General features: G+C 33.5%; 1 protein-coding gene across 3 annotated transcripts in view; it reads right to left on the bottom strand.

The window, feature by feature from the left end:
• LOC150099711 (uncharacterized) overlaps positions 1–13,824 on the bottom strand; it is a 346,327-nt gene extending 332,503 nt beyond the window's left edge. For all 3 annotated transcript variants that reach the window (XM_090403848.1, XM_090403847.1, XM_090403849.1), the window contains exon 1: positions 13,476–13,824. The gene's annotated coding sequence lies outside the window, so the exon portion shown is untranslated. The remainder of the gene's footprint in view (positions 1–13,475) is intronic.
• Positions 13,825–18,893: the final 5,069 nt, after the last annotated feature.

The following is an 18,893-nucleotide window of genomic DNA, read 5'->3' as shown; positions in this document are numbered from 1 at the left end:
CTGACAATAGCGCAGTGCGGACTATTATTTCGTCTCTGTGTCGTGTTGTGTAATAATTTCTTGTGGGTATAAAATAGAAATGGAATCAAAAATTAAAAAAAGTTATCTGGTGCACAAAATCGTAAGTGTCATGCTGCGAAAGAAGCAGATATTAAGAAACAAATTGAGGCTCTTAATAAATTTGTTAAAATATTCTGATGCAGATTGTAACCAACTCGATACATCAGAAATCAGAGTTGAAGGACCGTGCACATCATCCAGTTTGCATGAAAGTACTATTGCAACTGCTGAACAAGATAACAAGACGCATGATTTAAGTGAAAAACAGTTAGGAGAAGATTTAGTTGTAGTTGACCACGAAACTAACACATTGTCAGTCTCTGTAAATTTAGAAGATCCAGGTGAATGGAGAAATATTGATGAAAAATTACGAGTTGTTTTAATTGAAATGGGACCTGTTCAAAAGAAAAATATAATATACCCCAGAGATACATATGGTCGTAAATTTGGCGACACGTATTATAATAGAAAAATGGAAAACGGGGAGCTCGTGCCAAGAACATGGCTCATTTATTCCGAAACTTTAAATTCCGTTTTTTGCTTTTGTTGCAAACTTTTTGCACCTACCGAATCAAGCAGTCTTGTAGAAGGTTATAACGATTGGAGAAATGTAAGTACAACTTTGCATAGACATGAGACTAGTTTAACTCACATGAAAAATTTCTTAAAATGGAAGGAACTTGATAAAAATTTAATAAACAAAAGTACTATTGATTGCCAGACTCAAAGCATGTATGAAATGGAAAAGAAACATTGGACGAGTGTTTTAGAAAGCATGATTGAAATTATAAAATTCCTTGGTAGCCAAAATTTAGCTTTTCGCGGATCATCTAATAAATTATATGAAAGGAATAACGGCAATTTTGTAAAATTAGTCGAACTGTTTGCGAAGTTTGATCTCGTTATGGAAAAATCATGTTGAAAGGGCCCTATAACGAAACAATAGAGTACACTATTTGAGTAAAGACAGTCAAAATGAAATATTTGAAACTTTAATTAACGCAATCAGGGATACAATTTTATTATCAATTCGAAAATGTAAATATTATTCCATAATTTTAGACTGCATACCTGATGCAAGTAAAACAGAACAAATGACCATTATTATTCGCTATGTTTCCTGTGACAATGGAATTGTCAAGATCAGGAAAAACATTTTAGGTTTTGTAGATATATCAGATTCCACAGGACGTGGTTTATGTGCAACAATAATGGAACATTCCCAATGAAGGCATGTGAGGTCAAGGGTATGACGAATATGAAAGGGAAAAAATATGGGCTCCAAAATTTGTTTTTGAACAAAAATCCTCGAGCTTTTTACGTGCTCATACTCTAAATTTAATCATTAACAATGCAGCCAAAGTGAATGCAGATACAATTAGTTTCTTTGCAATTATTCAAGAAATATACAATTTCTTTTCATTCTCTTACAAAATTGGGCAATCTTTTTAAAGTTCGTAAAAAATTTAACATTGAAACAACCATCAGAAACGCGATGGGAAAGTAAAATTAATGCAATCCGCCCTCTACGATATCAGTTAGGAGAAATTTAGAAATTCACTTTTTGAAATTTTAAATAATGAAAATTTTAATAAAGAAACTCAGCATGAAGCACAAACATTATGTGCTAAAATAAAGGACTACAAATTTATTTGCTCCTTTATAACTTGGCATGATTTACTTAACAGAATAAACCCTGTGAGTGAAATGCTTCAAGACAAAAATATGAACATTAGACTTGCTTTAGGATCTATCGAAAACTTAAAAATATTCTTACAAGAGTATCGATCAGATACAAATTTTAAAGAAGTTCTAAAACGGCAAAAGAACTGATTGAAGAGGTGGATGGAGAACAAGAATTTAAAACTGGTACGGAAGTTCGACGACGAAAGAAAACACGACAATTTGACTACGAGCATCATGACGAAATGCCACAATTGCCAGAAGATAAATTTAGAGTGAATGTGTTTTATACACTTCTAGACGTTGCAATGTGTTCGTTAATAGAATGTTTTGAACAACTAAAAGATATGATAATTTCAATTTCTTGTATAGATTACTACAAATTAATAACGAAGATTTACGAAAAAATTGTGACGATTTAGAGATTCTCTTGAAGGACGGCGACAATAAAGAGGTAAATGCAATAGAACTATATGAGGAGTTATGTACTTTCTGGGATATTTTTCGGAAGGATAATTTAAATATTCAAAACCCTTTCGATTTCTTAATTTTATTATGTCCAATAATTTATCTTTCCCTAACTTTCCAATTGCTTTAAGAATACTATTAACCTTACCTGTTAGTGTAGCGAGCGGCGAACGTTCCTTTTCCAAGTTTAAATCGATTAAAACCTACTTAAGAACAAGTATGTCACAAAAAAGGCTTGTTAGCTTGCTTTAATAGCTATTGAAAATGATATATGTGCGGAATTAGACGTTATTTCTAATTTTCACCATTAATTCTAATTTTGTGAATATGAAATCAAAAACCCTAAAATTTTAATTTAAAAAATTTCAAGTATATTTATGTAATTTAATTTATTTTCTGTTATTCTGTAAAGATGTTATTTTTTGAATACTTATATTAAATGTTCTAATTATTTCTGAATTCTTTTCTTATTTTCTCATCTATCTTGAGTTTCTTTTATTTTCCTAAAAGATAGTTCCACTTATACAAATTATTAAAAAAAATTTTACAAGTTACTAAGAATTTAGTAACTTGTAAAATGAAAGAATTTTTTAAACTTTAGTTCAAATAAATTTTAACTTTATTTAAAATTCATTTAAATTTTGTTAGCGATTCGGGTCGGTGAGAAGGATATAATCCCTGTATCATTATATTCAACGATTAAAGTGAAGTGGCTTTATCAAAATTTGATTTAACTTTTATGAATATTCGGTTTTTTTGCGATTATCCTGCCTAGTCAACAACCCCGGTTCGTTACATTTAGCGAACCCACGTGTGGCTGTTCTGTCAAAATTTATTTAAGAAATTTCAAATAATTTAAATTTTTACTATCGTAAAAGAACCACACACGCCCGGATCGTTACAGGGGCGCTTAGATAGAAAGTGCATGCGGGCGGCAAAGACCCTAGCGCCGATTCTGCATCTATACATGTTTAATCGTGTATTTTTTTGTGTTTAATAATAATAAAAAAAATATTTCATGTTTGGAATTTATTTTAACGAAAATAGTAAAAAAAAAAAAAAACGTATACCTTTATAAGTTTTCGTGTTTGAATGAAATACAACTTCTCCCAAATTTCTTTGTCTGAAAAGGAGCAGGTGGGTACAGAAAGTTGACGAAACACTGGTCTAGAGAAAGGGAGATGAGATAAGCATCAATCATTAACTGGAATGAAGCCAGATGCCCAAACGAAAAAAAAAAAAACTTTGTTCACTTCCCCACCAGCAATTTTTGCTAGACCGAAGTTCGTAAACTCTAAAACGATGCTGATGCTAATGGTTACTGTCTAAAAAACACTTAATACATTCTCCGAATAAGAAGAGTAAAAAATATCAAATCCCTAAATGCATTTTATCTTCATTCGTAAGTTATTTTTTTCCTGTTACGTATTTCAAAATAATGTTGAATAAATGAACCTTAACAGCAGAATAAAGCTCACAGCGAATATTCTACTAACTGCATTCCAAGAATGCAAACGAATTTGTACTAACTCTGATAAGTAGGCACAAAGATGCGATCTTCTTCTAAACAACTTTCGGTTGGCATCATTCAAAGTACTGTACTGAAGATATTATTTCTGAGAAAATTCCCATGTTACTCCTCTAAAATAAACTATTATTTTAATGGCTAATATAGCCTACTTTCGTTTAGGAGTGCCCCGTTTTTTACAATGTCATTGGCTCTTTACAAATTCTAGGGCATTACTGAAGTGTCATAAAACTAATATATGAAGAATAAAAATAGGAAAAATTTTGGGCATACCTTTTTGGATGTTGTTTCTGCTTCCTTATTCCGGCGATGTGCCTTCATATGCTGTTAAAGGAAGGGTTTTGGGGGGGAAAGTGGGAGTAAAGTAATGTGGGGGAATTGTTTTGGAAAAAAAAAAAAACAGACTTTTTTAAATATATGTATAAATATTATTATTATTAAGGGTGGGCAGAGCTTTTTGGGAGGGGGGGGTGAGAAAAGGATCTGAAGATAAAAATTATTTGGGGGGATTTAAGGGAAAAAGTCAGGGATGGGCTTTTCCCCTTTTTCAGAACTTCACCACCAGAAAAGCAAGTCTATCATCCAATAAACTTGTACATGATCATTTTTGAGCTTCGCTTATAGTCTGAAGAATCCACGAAGACATGATTCAATAACATGACTGATGTAGTGGTTATAACATTCATTAATACAAGACTGAATCTAGAGCTGTTTATGACATATGTGCATAATTATTTCCATTTCGTATAGCATGTATTATGATTTACGCACTTCAGACATATATTGTATTTTGCCTAACCTGGAAATGAAAATCTTATTTACTGATATAAATGGGCGACTGAAACCAAAATTAAAACGATTCGACAAATCTTAATAGAGATAAATAACAAATTTCATTAAGTTCCATTCAACCAATAAGGAATTAATATCAATAAAAATTGATGCAATTATAAAGGAAACTGAACCACATAGACTTCTTGTATACATCCTCTATTTTATTCTTTGCAGAATAAAACAGAGGATGTATACAATAAAATAGGCTTAAAATAGATCTATTTTAAGTCTTTACAGCCAGAATGGAGTTATTACAAGAAGTTGCTTGTGCCCACTGCAAATATTTGAATGAAACGGAAACTGAGATGGCTCTACAAATTTCTGAATAAATTCGAATATCATATTTGAATAAATCCGTCCAACCAGCGTCTAAAAATTATATTATGGGAACACAAAACGATCTAAATAGGTATCTAAGCAGTTTGCTAAACGCACAAGAATTAATATTCGAAACAATGAAGACATATTTCTCTTTTATAATATTGAGCATGACACACGAAGTGGAGTACCTTTCATGACTAATGAATATTATATATAATATAAGAAATCAAACTATAAGAGACAGACTTCAAGTTGCACCTCTGAACCAATTCATAACACAAGCTCAAATAAGGTGGTTTGGACATCTTAATTGAATGGAAGAAAGAAGAATAGCAAAAACGGTATACGAAAGCTAGAAAATAGGAAAAAGAAACATAGGCAGACCCAGGAAAGGTTGCAAAAGGAAATTAAAGGAAAATTGGAAAAGGGAATTAACTGGAAAGAAGCAAAACAACAAGCCTTGGACAGGACGGCATGGAAATCTCTTTGGCAAAATCTCGACGCTTAAAAGCACAAGAGATCATAGACGAAGAATATTATATATGACTAATTTTCATCTGGGAAAGTACCGTAATACCTATACATATAAATCAAAATATCCTTTCAATTGTTTATTATTAGCAAAATATTGTTATCACATCCACGTGTTCAAAATTATATCAGTTTATGATTGTTCGGAATGTCCTTACATCAATCATATCATAAATATTACATGAATTCACTGAAGTTTTCGATGCACATATTATTTTAAATGACCGTGCTGCAGCTCAGTCAAGCTTCTATAAAGATCACCGAGTATATAGCTGTTACGCCTAATAATGCTTTGCAAAAGAAATGGGCTAAATGCAAAATTTTTACTTGAAAGCAGCGGAGTAAGTGACGTATCGCTTCTCTCCTACCAACAAGCTTTTAGTATATCCCTTAAGTTTTCGATGGGTTCCATGAATGATTTCATCCTCCTTCACCGAAGGATTTCGCTGCACCCTATTTGGGCTTGTACATTTTGTAAATTGTAGTGTAAATTGTATATGGCCATCAGTGTACACTACAAACAGCTCCACACCTCATAATATCAATGGCTACAGATCTGTAGGATGCGCTTAATACTTGAGGGGAAACAATACTTCCAGTTACACCTTTTCATCTGTGTGAACATCCGAGTTAATGAAAAATAAAGCATGTTACCGACGTCCGGACTCTTGGGAAACCGCAGGACAGTGATTCAACATGCGCTTCCTTCTTGACGCCCCTGCTTGTGATATAGGTTACTTCCCTTCAACACATTCTACATGCTGTAGTTAAAAAGCTATTAATTAGTACAACGCTTGTAGAGAATTTTTATTGCTGTTGAAAATTCACCAGTTTCCGTCAAGTCCAATACTCGATTTTGGAGAGAATTAAGAGCAATTCCCCCCCCCCTCCTATATTGGATATCAGCAAAGAGCAGAAATATTGGCAAGAGTGAAAAGCTTATGGCCCAGAGGCATTAATAGCGTCAACAAAACTAAAATCGGAACCATTAATTACTTTTATTGCTTGTTTTCACAAGTTAGTGATTGGTAGAGTCTCATAGGCCTTGATATATTAGCAAAATGTCATCTTCTTGTTAAATACTCCGAAATTTAGGATAAAATATTTATCCTAGAAGAGGGGAGGGGAATCAAGAGGCCGAGCATATATTAAATTTTTTAAAAAATATACCAATAGGTCCATTAAAAGGTCCTCAGGCACTGAATAACGTATATATAAAATTTTAAATATCTTTTAAGGTATAAAAATTATGGTCTCAGTAATGCATTCGGAAGAATGTTTAGCTTGAAAGGAAGTGATTCTGAATCCTCATCTCAGACTAGATTAACATTTGAACAGAGGCGTAGCTAGGGAGGGACGACCGCCCTGGCACTTGGAAAACTCTTACAGTTAATTCTAAAATACATGTACAGTCTCGAGAATTCATTTCCAGATATTGTAATACTACTGTGAATTTTATTCACAATTGCCGTAAGTGTTGCTAATGGTGAGAGGAATTTTTCTAAATAAAATTGATTAAGAATTACCTACATTACTATGAAATAGATTTCGCCAATGTTATCGACGATTTTGCTAACAGAAAAGCAATTAAAATAACATTTTAGAATGTTGAAATTAAAGTTTTACTTCAAAAATAAACAGTGTTTTAATTTATTTCCTTATACGTCGTTTTGACTTCTTGTAATATTTTTGGTGTGTATTGAGAGGGGAGGCAAAAGCTCTAGCTACACCACTGCATTTGAAGGTAAGGTTTAGCTAGTTTCGTAAATTTTTTGCATTAAAAAAAAAAAAAAAAAAAAGCTGTACAGTGCCAGGGCTGTTTCTTTTGAGAAGATGAACTAAATTTATGAAAGCCAAGTTACTTTGGCCATCAACGTCAAGAAAAAAAAAAACGTTCATTATTGGTGGGTTAACTTATTTATATATATATATATTTTTCGCATTAAAAAAAAAAAAAAAAAGCTGTACAGTGCCAGAGCTGTTTCTTTTGAGAAGATGAACTAAATTTATGAAAGCCAAGTTACTTTGGCCATCAACGTCAATAAAAAACTTTATATATATACACACACACACACACAATTATATACAATGTATATAAAATTTTCCCCTGAAGTTCGAGTGTCACATTATACAAGTGGTTCGAGAAGGGTTGTGAGTAGTAGTAGCATAAATATATCATGAGTAGATGGGCTAATATAATCCGACACTGCTCATGAGACCAAGTCTTTCTTTTTCAAGCCACTTCAGGACTCAAGCGGACCACCATCTGGTGTTACATCCATCCATACCACGGCGGGATTTGATTCCACAGAGAAATTATTATAAGCGTAATGGACGGACAAAACGAAATTAATCGATGTTTCAAATTTTGAAAAAAGCATTTGTCTCTTCAGTTTAATTTCTGCAATGCAAACACCATTATACAAGTGTTTTTTTTTTTAACCTGCAAAATACACGTTTTTAATCAAATTCTTTTTGTGCATCTCAATGAAGTATTCTCGCTTTTATCTAATTTCACAATGAATTTCTACTTCTCAGATGTGTTTAATGGAATAAATGCAGTTCCACGCTAAATAAGAATTGATATGAATAAGAATTTTTCGAAAATAATTGAAAAACATTACACAAAATCAGGATTTCATGTAGTGTTACAGAAGCTGTTGAGGATATCATATATATATATATCGAAAATAATTGAAAAACATTACACAAAATCAGGATTTCATGTAGTGTTACAGAAGCTGTTGAGGATATCATATATATATATATATATATATATATATATATATACTGAAAGGCAGATGGATGCTAGAAGCTCCTTAAGGATACTGACAGGAATAAAAGTTCATATATACTCTGGATGGAAGGAGAACAAGAGTAATGTGTCAAGTGCCCGAGAAAAAAAAAAGGGGGGGGGGGGAGGTAGCCAGTCAATGAGATGAATGGTGTGACTGATCTTCAGGGTTGAAGTTTCTAGAAAAGCATTCAACAGGACCACCTAGCAAGGACTGGTGTGGCACATCAACGAGCAACCATACAGCATCTGATGATGTTCATAGAACATCTGCATGTTCTATGAACTAACAGATTCGTTACCCCTCTACAACTAACAGATTCGTTTTATCTGTTAGTTGTAGAGGGGTGGGGTGGGGGATTAGTGAACTTCGGTATTTCGAACCCTCAATTTTCATTTCAACCGGAACATCTGACAAATTGAATAAGAGGAAATTTCGGAAAAACGGTTCCAAATTATATGTTATATTATATAAAAACCTGGTATTTAGAATACCCGTTAAAATACGCCCACACAGATCAATTTTCATGTCCATTGGGCTTAACATTCTTTATTAATGAAAAATATCTTGATGTATTTTACTTTGAGTTTCTGCCGAAGCAACTACTCTCTCTCCTGTATTTAGGATAATGCTCTCAATGTTTGTTTTGGAAGACGGGAACCCAACTGCCTGCTAGTTAACTGTATTTTGAAATAAGATATTGTATTTGTAGTTGCTTTCAACCGTTTTCAGGGACACTGTATCTAGCGACCGCGAAATACGATTGCTCTCCTCCTGTCTTCAAAGAGCTTGCATTGAGTATGTGAGTACTTTCAGTGCATCCCTTAAAAACTTTCACTAGGCCCTCTAAGCAAGAGAGCAGGCGGACAAGACGCAGGACATGTTGACGAGACGTATATGCCGTGCATGAAGATATGTCATACAAAAATTTATTTCTTTATCATTGGAATCAAAATGTATTATCCAGGAGAGAAATTAGGGATTATTCAGGAAGCCGTACCTTACTTCCGAAATTGCATTGAAATGTTAATCATCGTATTACAAGTAACTTTATAAGTAAGTGGTTGTACAGTATATGGCGTAACTATCTTGAAGATCCAGGCGAGCTAAAATAAAATATTTTTTGCATTTTTTTATGGATAAAAAATTAATTTATCCATGATTATAAAATGAACCATTTCTTTTTAATGGTACGTGTATGATTCGTATATTATCATCATCACTCCCTCCATGGGATCAACAGACTCATCGTCGGAGGTTCATTCAAACATATTTATCATACTGAATCTTGGAATCCTTAACATTCCCTGCATTAACAACATTCTGTTAATGTGCATTCTCATAACCCTCAAGACAACCACACTCGTACATGATTTTTAGGGATAGACTCTGGTTTTTTCTCCTCTCGCCTTCTAGTCGTTATTTTTTAATCCATTCTGTATTAATCCGATAAAACTCTCTCACTAACTTAAACGTTTCTATTCTATTATTTCATCTCTTATCCACCAAACTACAAATTTGACTTAGTGAAAGTTCTATGTGTATATATATAACTTTCACTGTCATTTTCTCTCTCTCACTCACACGCTATATATATACACATAGTATGTCCCGCGTGCCCTGAGTTTCCTCCCATCACTGCGGGGTGGTGGGGGTTTTCCCCACTGCTTGTTTTACCGTAAAGGTAGTTTTTCGGTTGATTTTGTTCAGCGTGACGTTATAAGCTACCCACCCGGAAGACTTCGACTTTTTTACTCCATATGGACATTCATGCACTTATCCGTCCACGTCATGGAAACCGTATCTTACTTACGGTTTCTTGTACTGTATATTAAATGATAATTAAGTTTCGTGCTGGATTAGATTATGGAAAAAACATTTCCCTTATTTAGTTTAGCAGGAACATAATGAAAAATATGAAGAGCCTAAATGAAGGGAGTAGAAAGAAACACCAGAGGGCTCTACGCTTTAAGTGAGAATAATAAAACGAAGATTTAAAAGGATTTCTCTTTCCCACCGTGAAGCACTTATTACCTTGCGTTAAACAAAGGTTTTTTTTTTTTTTTTTTTTTTTGAGGGGTGTAAGAGGAAAGGCAATGTATTACTGACAAAAATTGTTATCTTCCGTATCCTCTTCTCCAAATTTACTAGTGCACGAATAACAGCGATACTGTTTATTCTTTTTTCAAGTTTTGTATGCACATTATTTCCCGATTATAAAGGATGGATTTTAGTAAAATTGGAAATTTGAGATTCTTACGAAAATTTGTTGATTCATCTCATTTTTACTTTCAATCAGACCATTTAGTCTGGAATTCACAATACCAGATTTCATTAATCATCTAAAATAGTCTGATTATCTACTTAATTTTATCCAACCAAATTTAATATTAATTTTAATATACCATTTTGACAATAAAAATGATCTGATGAAATCTGATTTGTCAAACCATTTTGCATTTAAATTTTTGCGCAACTTTGGAATTAAATTTGCGATAACTCAATTCAGTGGTAAAATCAGTTTTACGTGTCTATAGATATAAGGCCTAAAACGGCTCTATTTTTTTTTTCTTTTTTTTACTTGCTATTTAGTTAATCATGCAAAGAAATGATACAAGTGCATCAAAGGAATAGGCACAGCTCCAGGAACATTTACTTTAAAAACACGATCACAGTGAAACTTTGCTTATTCACACTTAACATTAAGACAATCCACTAATGTTAAGGTTTCGATATTAGCATGCCATTTCCAGATATCGAAGTCGAAAAGTTTTCGCAGAAGCGCACATTAAATTTTTTTTTTTAACTAAAAAAAAAAGGGGGGGGTGAAATTAGGAACAGAACCCAATTATTAACGATGCAGTTTGTGCAGTCATAACCTGGCACAGTAGTTATCATATCCACTCGCAACAACATTAAGTCGTGGATTCTAATCCTATCGTGTGAATGGATGTTTTGCGTTCATCCTCTAGGGCGGACAATACTAAGGCACTCTGCCTGCAATCTCTCTTAGGGGAATTCATATATAAAACAAATTTTACATCGGCTGTGATTACTGAATTGAAAATTTTGTCAGGCTACCTGAATTGTTTTAATCGGATACTTTACAAAGGATAGCTAATATTTGGCAGAACTTTTCTGAACTGCAGTTAATAACTTTAGCCAGATTGCATATGAAATCTGGTATTCAACATGTCCTCTAACATCTGCTCACATCAACTATTTTACTTTTGGTGGAACTATTTTATTGGCAAAATAAGAATAAAAAATTTTCGCGTCGTCTCGATATTCATTAAACTGCTCCATTCTAATAACAAAATGATTACATTACAAACATTATATGTACACAGCATCAATCTTTTATACTGATTGGTGGCTGTGTAATAAGTCACTATTTTACTTTGTACATAGCATATCTTTTTAATAATATTTACTACTTTTCTAAACAATTTATAAATTTTAAAGCAAGGCACTCTGAGCCAGTATTTGGTTAGACTATTTAATTCTCACTCACTCATGAAATTTACCATAAGGGCGTCAATTCCGACAAGGGTAAATATATTTTAACATTATTTAACTATAATTTAAGATGTACTATCAACAATTTGTAAAAAGCTGGTGATAGTGTAAATATCAGCTTAAAAAATTCGTAAGGAAATACATTTACTACAAAGCTTGTTACAGAAGCAAAAAAGTTTTTTCACAAAACAAATTAGAAAAAAAATTGTTCTTAAGTGACCATTGGGTTGTTATTATTGAAAAATATTAACAAATGAGCTTTTCCTTGCATATCTACATAATTAACAATGTACAGGTTTCCACAATTTTACACCCATTCCTGTGGCATACCGAACAAATATTAGGATATTTTGGATCAAAGAATGGCACAATTATATAGAAACCACACAATTAAATCCGCATAACAAAAATGAAAGGATTTTGTTTTTTTAAAAAAAATTCCATTACTACTATTCTGGAGCGACTCCAACGAACCAATCCTTGCAAAGCTCAAGCACATAATACACATGGTCTATTCAACAGCTAGATACGTACTGCAATTAGATGGAAACACAGCGCTGACAAAACAGCGTTTAAATAGTGGCGAAATATGTGCAGCAGGATCACGATAGCACACTGGTGTTCACTTACTATTAAAAGTAATATTACGGTATTTTTGGTGGGTAAGTAATCGTAACTTTTTCAATATTTGTATTAAAAGTATTTAACCGTATATTCGTAAATATATGGTTAAATACTTAAAAGGCAAGTTGTCATTATTCTCGAAAATGTTTACCTTAACTTATATTGAGTTTCCTTAACATGCGACTATGTCAACTTACGCTTCTACATAAATTGCACGGCAATACAACTACAACTACGATATTTTCAAAATCTCCAGGGTAACCTTACCAAGGTCACGAATCTATCTTACCAAGCGTTCACATCTCATATATCAAAAAAAAAGTTTTCACATCCACATTTCAAGTTTTCTGAAATACACTGATAAAAATTCAACATATACTTATTTAAAAACGTTGACAAATAATCGTACATAAAAATATCAGTACAGATAATCAAATTTTACACTAATTTTAATCACTTTATAAGTCAAATGTCTACTTTACAAAGAGATGGTACATAGGTAATCAAGGATTCCAGGATATTATACAGTAAGATTTTAATGAGATAAAACGTTATGTATTGCTACATGACGGCAAATGATTATCTTCTTGAAAATAACACTTTTAAGATTCCAACGTTCGGGTTTAACCACACTGACTTAACATCACATACTCCTTACTTTTCGATTGGCATGTGGCGTCCTTTGAATGGCAACTCTTGAACGGGCAATCAGTATTATGCTTTAAAAAATATAATATAATAAAAAATTGTGCTCATTTCGTATATTGCCATAGTTTCCCGTACATTACAAAGAGATAGTAACAGCTCTTGTAGTACTACTGAATGTTCTACGTCAAAGAGGCGGGAATACGGTTACTGACTCCGTCTACGGAGTAAAACTGTCGTGTCTGCCGTAGTTCCCAGATTTAGCTTATCTGTGCTCTCATTCGCTGTTCACGGCGTCATCATGGGGATTGCCCTACGGGTGCTCGCGCAACCGCCATAGTAAAAATACTTCCTTTCGCCCGTTGGCTCTAAGTCTGGCGCCAGATTTCCAATCATTGCAAAGTAGGAGCATGCTGATCAAGTGCTGTGAAGGAATAATATGCTAAGTGATATGTCAGAATTCCTACCTGAAATAAGAGCCCTTTTCTGATCGTCAATAAGTCGATGCTTGTTACTTAATGTGGGCCCCCCCGCTTCGTTTTCCTTAAGGCTTAGGCCTAATGAGGAGCGACGGTCACTGGCAGGTGGCGCGGGGAAGCGTTAAATGGAGAACTATTGTCGGTCAGGTTTTTGCCGCTAGTTGCTTTTCTTAAGTCTTGCGTCCTTCACTTCAAATATTCGAATCTAACGTATCGTACAATTTCAGAAAACTATTTTGTTACTCACAAAATGCATATCTTCAAAAGAATAATCAAACCGACAGGTTTTCAACCCTTTCAGAGCAATCAAACCTGAAGGTTTACTTCCGTGTCAGCTGACGTAGCGTCACATCACAGACAACCCAAACAATTTTACACAACATGGCGTGCCCTCACCCTCGTCACCCGCATACGCGTGCACGGGGTTTTCAGCAAAAGCAGCACGGGCGCAGTAAACAATTGTTTATTGTAAACATATTCGCTCTCAATGATTGGATGAAGACCGTGATCATATGATAACCCCCCAAGGCTACAAGAAACTCAAGTCGCTCCCAATGAGTGACGGCTAGCTACGGTTGGCATGGCAACGAAGAGCTGAATCTCCTCCTGTTCACTTAGGTGAGGGAGGTGTGCTCGGACGGTATTTGGTGGTAACTGATTAATGACACACGTCACTTTGCTACGGCCTCCCTTGGGTGCATCTTGTGTCTCCGTGTATACCTGTACTGCGTCGTTTCCGTGATTGGTTAAAAAGTGCATAAAAATCGACAAAATACTCTAACATATGCTAATGATATGCATAAAAAGCCAATTTTCATTATTGCTGTGAATGTCACAATGAACTTTGGGCAATCCACTGGTATGGACTACACAAAGCATTTAATTTTTTTTCCCTTTTTTTTCTCAACTCAAATATAATATTGTATTCTAATGAAAGACTCTATAACAAAACCATGACTATTAAAATGCCCAATTTAAAAACACACCACCAATGATAAAATTTATCAACAGCATAAAAACCATTCACTTAATAGCTTGCATCACATGAAAATAAAATGCATGCCAGGTATGTTAACACTATCAGTTTGTATTGGTGACTAGTGATTTATATTATAAAACTGTTCAGAAATTGAGAATCATTTGTTAAAAATAGGGTGTTATTAAAAATAATTTTTTAATACATTTCTCTATAATAAGAGTTCTTGTCAATGAATGCACATTTTAGCTATCAGCTGAATTCAACAGTTAAAATGACTATCCAATTATTATGAAATACTCGAATATAACCTTATGCTGCTATAATATACAAGTTGAAATTTATTTTCTCATATATTTATGTGATGGGAACCATACAATTTTCCAGTTGATAAGTACTGTTTTTCCTCTTAACATAATATACTCTGCACTATGAATAACTGCTTCAAGGAGAAAACCTAACATGGACAACCCTTTCTAAAGATATTCTCTACACATTTAAAATTCCATTATTTTAGTTATGTGGTGAGGATCACTCAGTATATCAAGAATAACTGAATTGTACACACAAACACAATTCAGGAAATATCATGTTTATCATGCCATATGAAAAACGTAAACATTTTATCTAAAAATGTTTAGGCCTTTCATATGGCATATCTAAACTAAACAGATATTTTTATGAAAATGAAAGGGATGTCTTCCATAACAAATACTTCCTGTTTAGCATGTTTGCACTTAAAATCAGATTCCTGAAACTATTATTGTGAGTACCATATTGAAGAGATAATGCACAATAAATTTTACATAACCAGGAAGAATACTAAAAAAAGTCTAGAGAACAACAGGAAAAAAATGCCAAAAAAAAAAAAAAAGAATAAGAGATAACACATGTTATCTCCACAAGTCACAATGTAATTTCACATACTGACTACAAGCATTGTAGTTTTGGTGTTCAAAGATTACTGAAAATGAAGGCAAGTAGATACTGAAAATCATTTAAAAAAAATTTTTTTTACACATTGCTTATTTATTGCTTACTTTTCCTCTCTTATTTTTTTCAACATACAACAAAATGGTCACTTTATATATGTTATTGGACAATAATTCAGTTACTGTCTTTTGAATGATGAATTTTTCTAAATTTTCTTTATATCAAACTGAATTTATTAATTCAATCTAATATCACTGCCTTACATTTAGCCTTCACTTCCAAGAACAACTGTACCTCTAATACCCATTTTCACTGACTTTTTTTTTCTTTTACACACTGTTACCACTAAATAAAGTACAATTTTCTTAAGAAATCCAACATTCAAGAAAAAAAATTCCCTTATACCTTTCTTTTCAGGTACTTGCATATGCATGGCATCTATAGCATCATTTTGAAAACAAAGCATATCTGATTTGTAGAACATACTGTAGACATGTTCGGAAATCACATGATAAAAATAGCAAGAATATAAATCAACTTAGTAAATATTAATCAGGTTACATCATATGTGATGTTTAGCTAGAATTCAATAACTAGCAAAAATACAGTCCATGAACTGCTTTCAATCTCCACTTAAAACTGGCTGCCCTTATCATTCCATAAAGATCAACTCCTTCCTCCTTTTATCCCAATTCCTGGTGTGTATAGAGTGCTATGTTCCTACCAGTTAGCTTGCTATAAACAGAAGATCACCCATCATTTATTTGGAACATAAAAAAATATATCTATAAGCAATGACTAGGTCAGTCAAGTCTAGCAGACCATGCCTTAGACACAACACAGAATCAAATGGAAAAACAACCCCCTCTATGCTCCATCACATTCCCTGGCTATTTTATTACTTCAATAGCCTAAAAGTCTTTAAATTAAAATTGAGACCCAAGTAGTAATTTTCAGCATTGCAAGTTGATGAAGTCACCATTATACTCTTTCAAGATGAAATTTTTTTTCCATGAGTTGCCACGAGACAATTACCACGAGTTGCCTCAGTCCTGAAGATACTTCAGGTGCAAACTTTGTTTGCTTACACTTGGATAAAGGATTAAACTAAATTTATTATATGCTCTTTCAAGTAGCATATTACAGTTTAGGTATTGAGTAGAAATCATGTTAAAGGCTTAATGAAGTGATAACGCACAGAGAAAGAATTAAACCATTGCGTCTAATATTTCATTTTTGTCGGGGAGACATCAGAGTACACAATATAAAATGTTGTTTTATATTGTGTACAATATAGAGGTATCCCTCTGTGACCACTAGTTGGAAGCCTAGGTTGTAAAATAGGATGCCTAAGAATTAATGTTTCCCAAATTTTGGGAAGTTTAACACGTGCATATTTATTTAAATTAGGTTAGGTTTTAAGGACAGTAACTGCAGATTCTAAAAAAGTTTATCTTTTGAACTTGCTGCAGTGGAACATAGCATTGTTTCCATTTGATTCTGTGTTGTGTCCAAGGCATGGTCTGCTAGACCTGACTGAGTAGTCATTATTAATTTAAATAATGTTACGTTGCCGAAATGAAGCCTATTGGCTCTTTATTTAAGTAATAATTACAGTTTTTTTTTAATTTTTTTAAAACATTCTTCCAAGCAGATGGTAGCTAACGTTCTAGTCTTTCCATAACAAACCAAATGAAGGAATACAGAACTCTGTGAGAGAGAGGAAAGGGCTAATCCTTGCAGGAATGGATAAGAGCAGCCCGTTTCAAGTGAAACTTGAAGGCAGTACACAGACTGTATTTTTGACAGTCTGCAACTTGGCAAAAAACATTGTCATCACCAGAGTGGACAAAGGAAATGTTACCATAATCCTCAACATCAGTGCATATAATCACAAAATGGATGTTATGATGAGAGGCCAGTCTATTTATATTCCATTATATTATAATCCCACTAAATCTTAGATTAAGACATTAAAAACTCTTATGAATGATAGTGAATACTACTGATGCCCTCTCTTAGAGATTATCCAAACACTTATCTAAATTTCTTACTCCACTCACTGGTCATACCTTTTATTTTAAAAATTCTATCCAATTTAAAACTTCTTTCAAAAATTTCATCGTAAATAACTCGAATACAACGGCCAGCTTTGACATCACCTCTCTCTCTCTCTGCACCAATATCCCCTTGAATCTTACCTTAACACTTGAAAAAAAAATGTTTCCTTCAGATATATCCTCCTTTATCATCCACTCTGGTTACTTCTCTTGCGACAGCAAAATTTACAAACAAATTTTGAAATGCATGCCCTTGACTCAGCCTGTTCTTTTAACTTGGCCTTTCTCCTCAATAGTCAGCATCCAAGAATCCATTATACTATGGAAAAAGACAAGGTGTCTAAGAAAAGACTTTCAACTGTTAGTTGCAAGTCTTTTCTAGACACCTCAGAAATATACCTTCCTAATGGTAACCTTTCTCTTACAGTATGCAGAAAACCTACTCACACGGGCAGATATATTTACAAATTTTCTTATCACCCTTTATGAAGTTAATGGTACAGTATTATTAAAACTTTGACCAACAGAACCATCAATCAGTTCCCATGAAGCATTTCTTACAACTGAACTTAACTACAGCAATCCCTTGACTAATGCGCCTAATCGTTCTTTAAAACAGACGCATTAATCGAAAATGCACTAATCGAATATAATAACCTATGGGAAAATGTATAATTCGTTCCTCAGATTTCTTTTTTGACCCTTAATTTTTTTGTAAAAGAATTAGGGTATGTCTCAGGGCCTAGTTAAAGGAAAACTATGAAGCTAAAAGACAATAAAACATATTCAGAATATAAATTTATTATTCTGCTTCTTAACAAAGAATTGAGCTAACGTAGTTTGGCAGGCATTCTGTTTCTTTTTTTCATACAACTGACAGTATGGCCCTATTGCCTCTTCTATTACTTCTGCAAATTTTACTGCTTCTCTCTTCATCAGGGTCAGCCACTAAGTATTGCTGCTTAAAAACTTCGATTGTACGAAAACTATTTTCAAATTGTTTCTGTGAAACCTCTTTGGGCTTGTCAGTGATTACATTTTCTTTATATTCTTCAGGATCTTCTCACTGTGCATCTAAATTTAGCAGGTCAGAATCACTCAACTTCTCAGAATGAGATTTAATCAACTTATATTCATTTGAAAAGCCTCTAAAATCATTTGCACAACGTGGAAGAATGTGCAAATGACTTTGCGACTTTATAACCAGGCTGAGAGTTTTCTGATTTGGTTAAAAAAGTCTTGGAAGCATTTGCTTCCAAAAAAAAAAGGCCGGTTTCATCGACATTAAGATGGCAACAATAGTTCACTTCTTACACAATTTTCTTCAAAATCTCTGGATATCTCCTTATCTGCAATTGCAGCTTCGCCTGTGATTAGAACATTATGTAGGCTATTTCTCTTTTTGAAATGCTCAAATCACCCAGCACTAACGTGGAA

Source organism: Typopeltis vanoorti, chromosome 14 (assembly GCF_054136105.1).
Source record: "Typopeltis vanoorti isolate ZY-2024b chromosome 14, IOZ_Tvanoo_1.0, whole genome shotgun sequence".
NCBI classification, from domain to species: Eukaryota; Metazoa; Arthropoda; class Arachnida; order Uropygi; family Thelyphonidae; genus Typopeltis; species Typopeltis vanoorti.
This window is presented reverse-complemented; position numbering and strand designations above follow the sequence as displayed.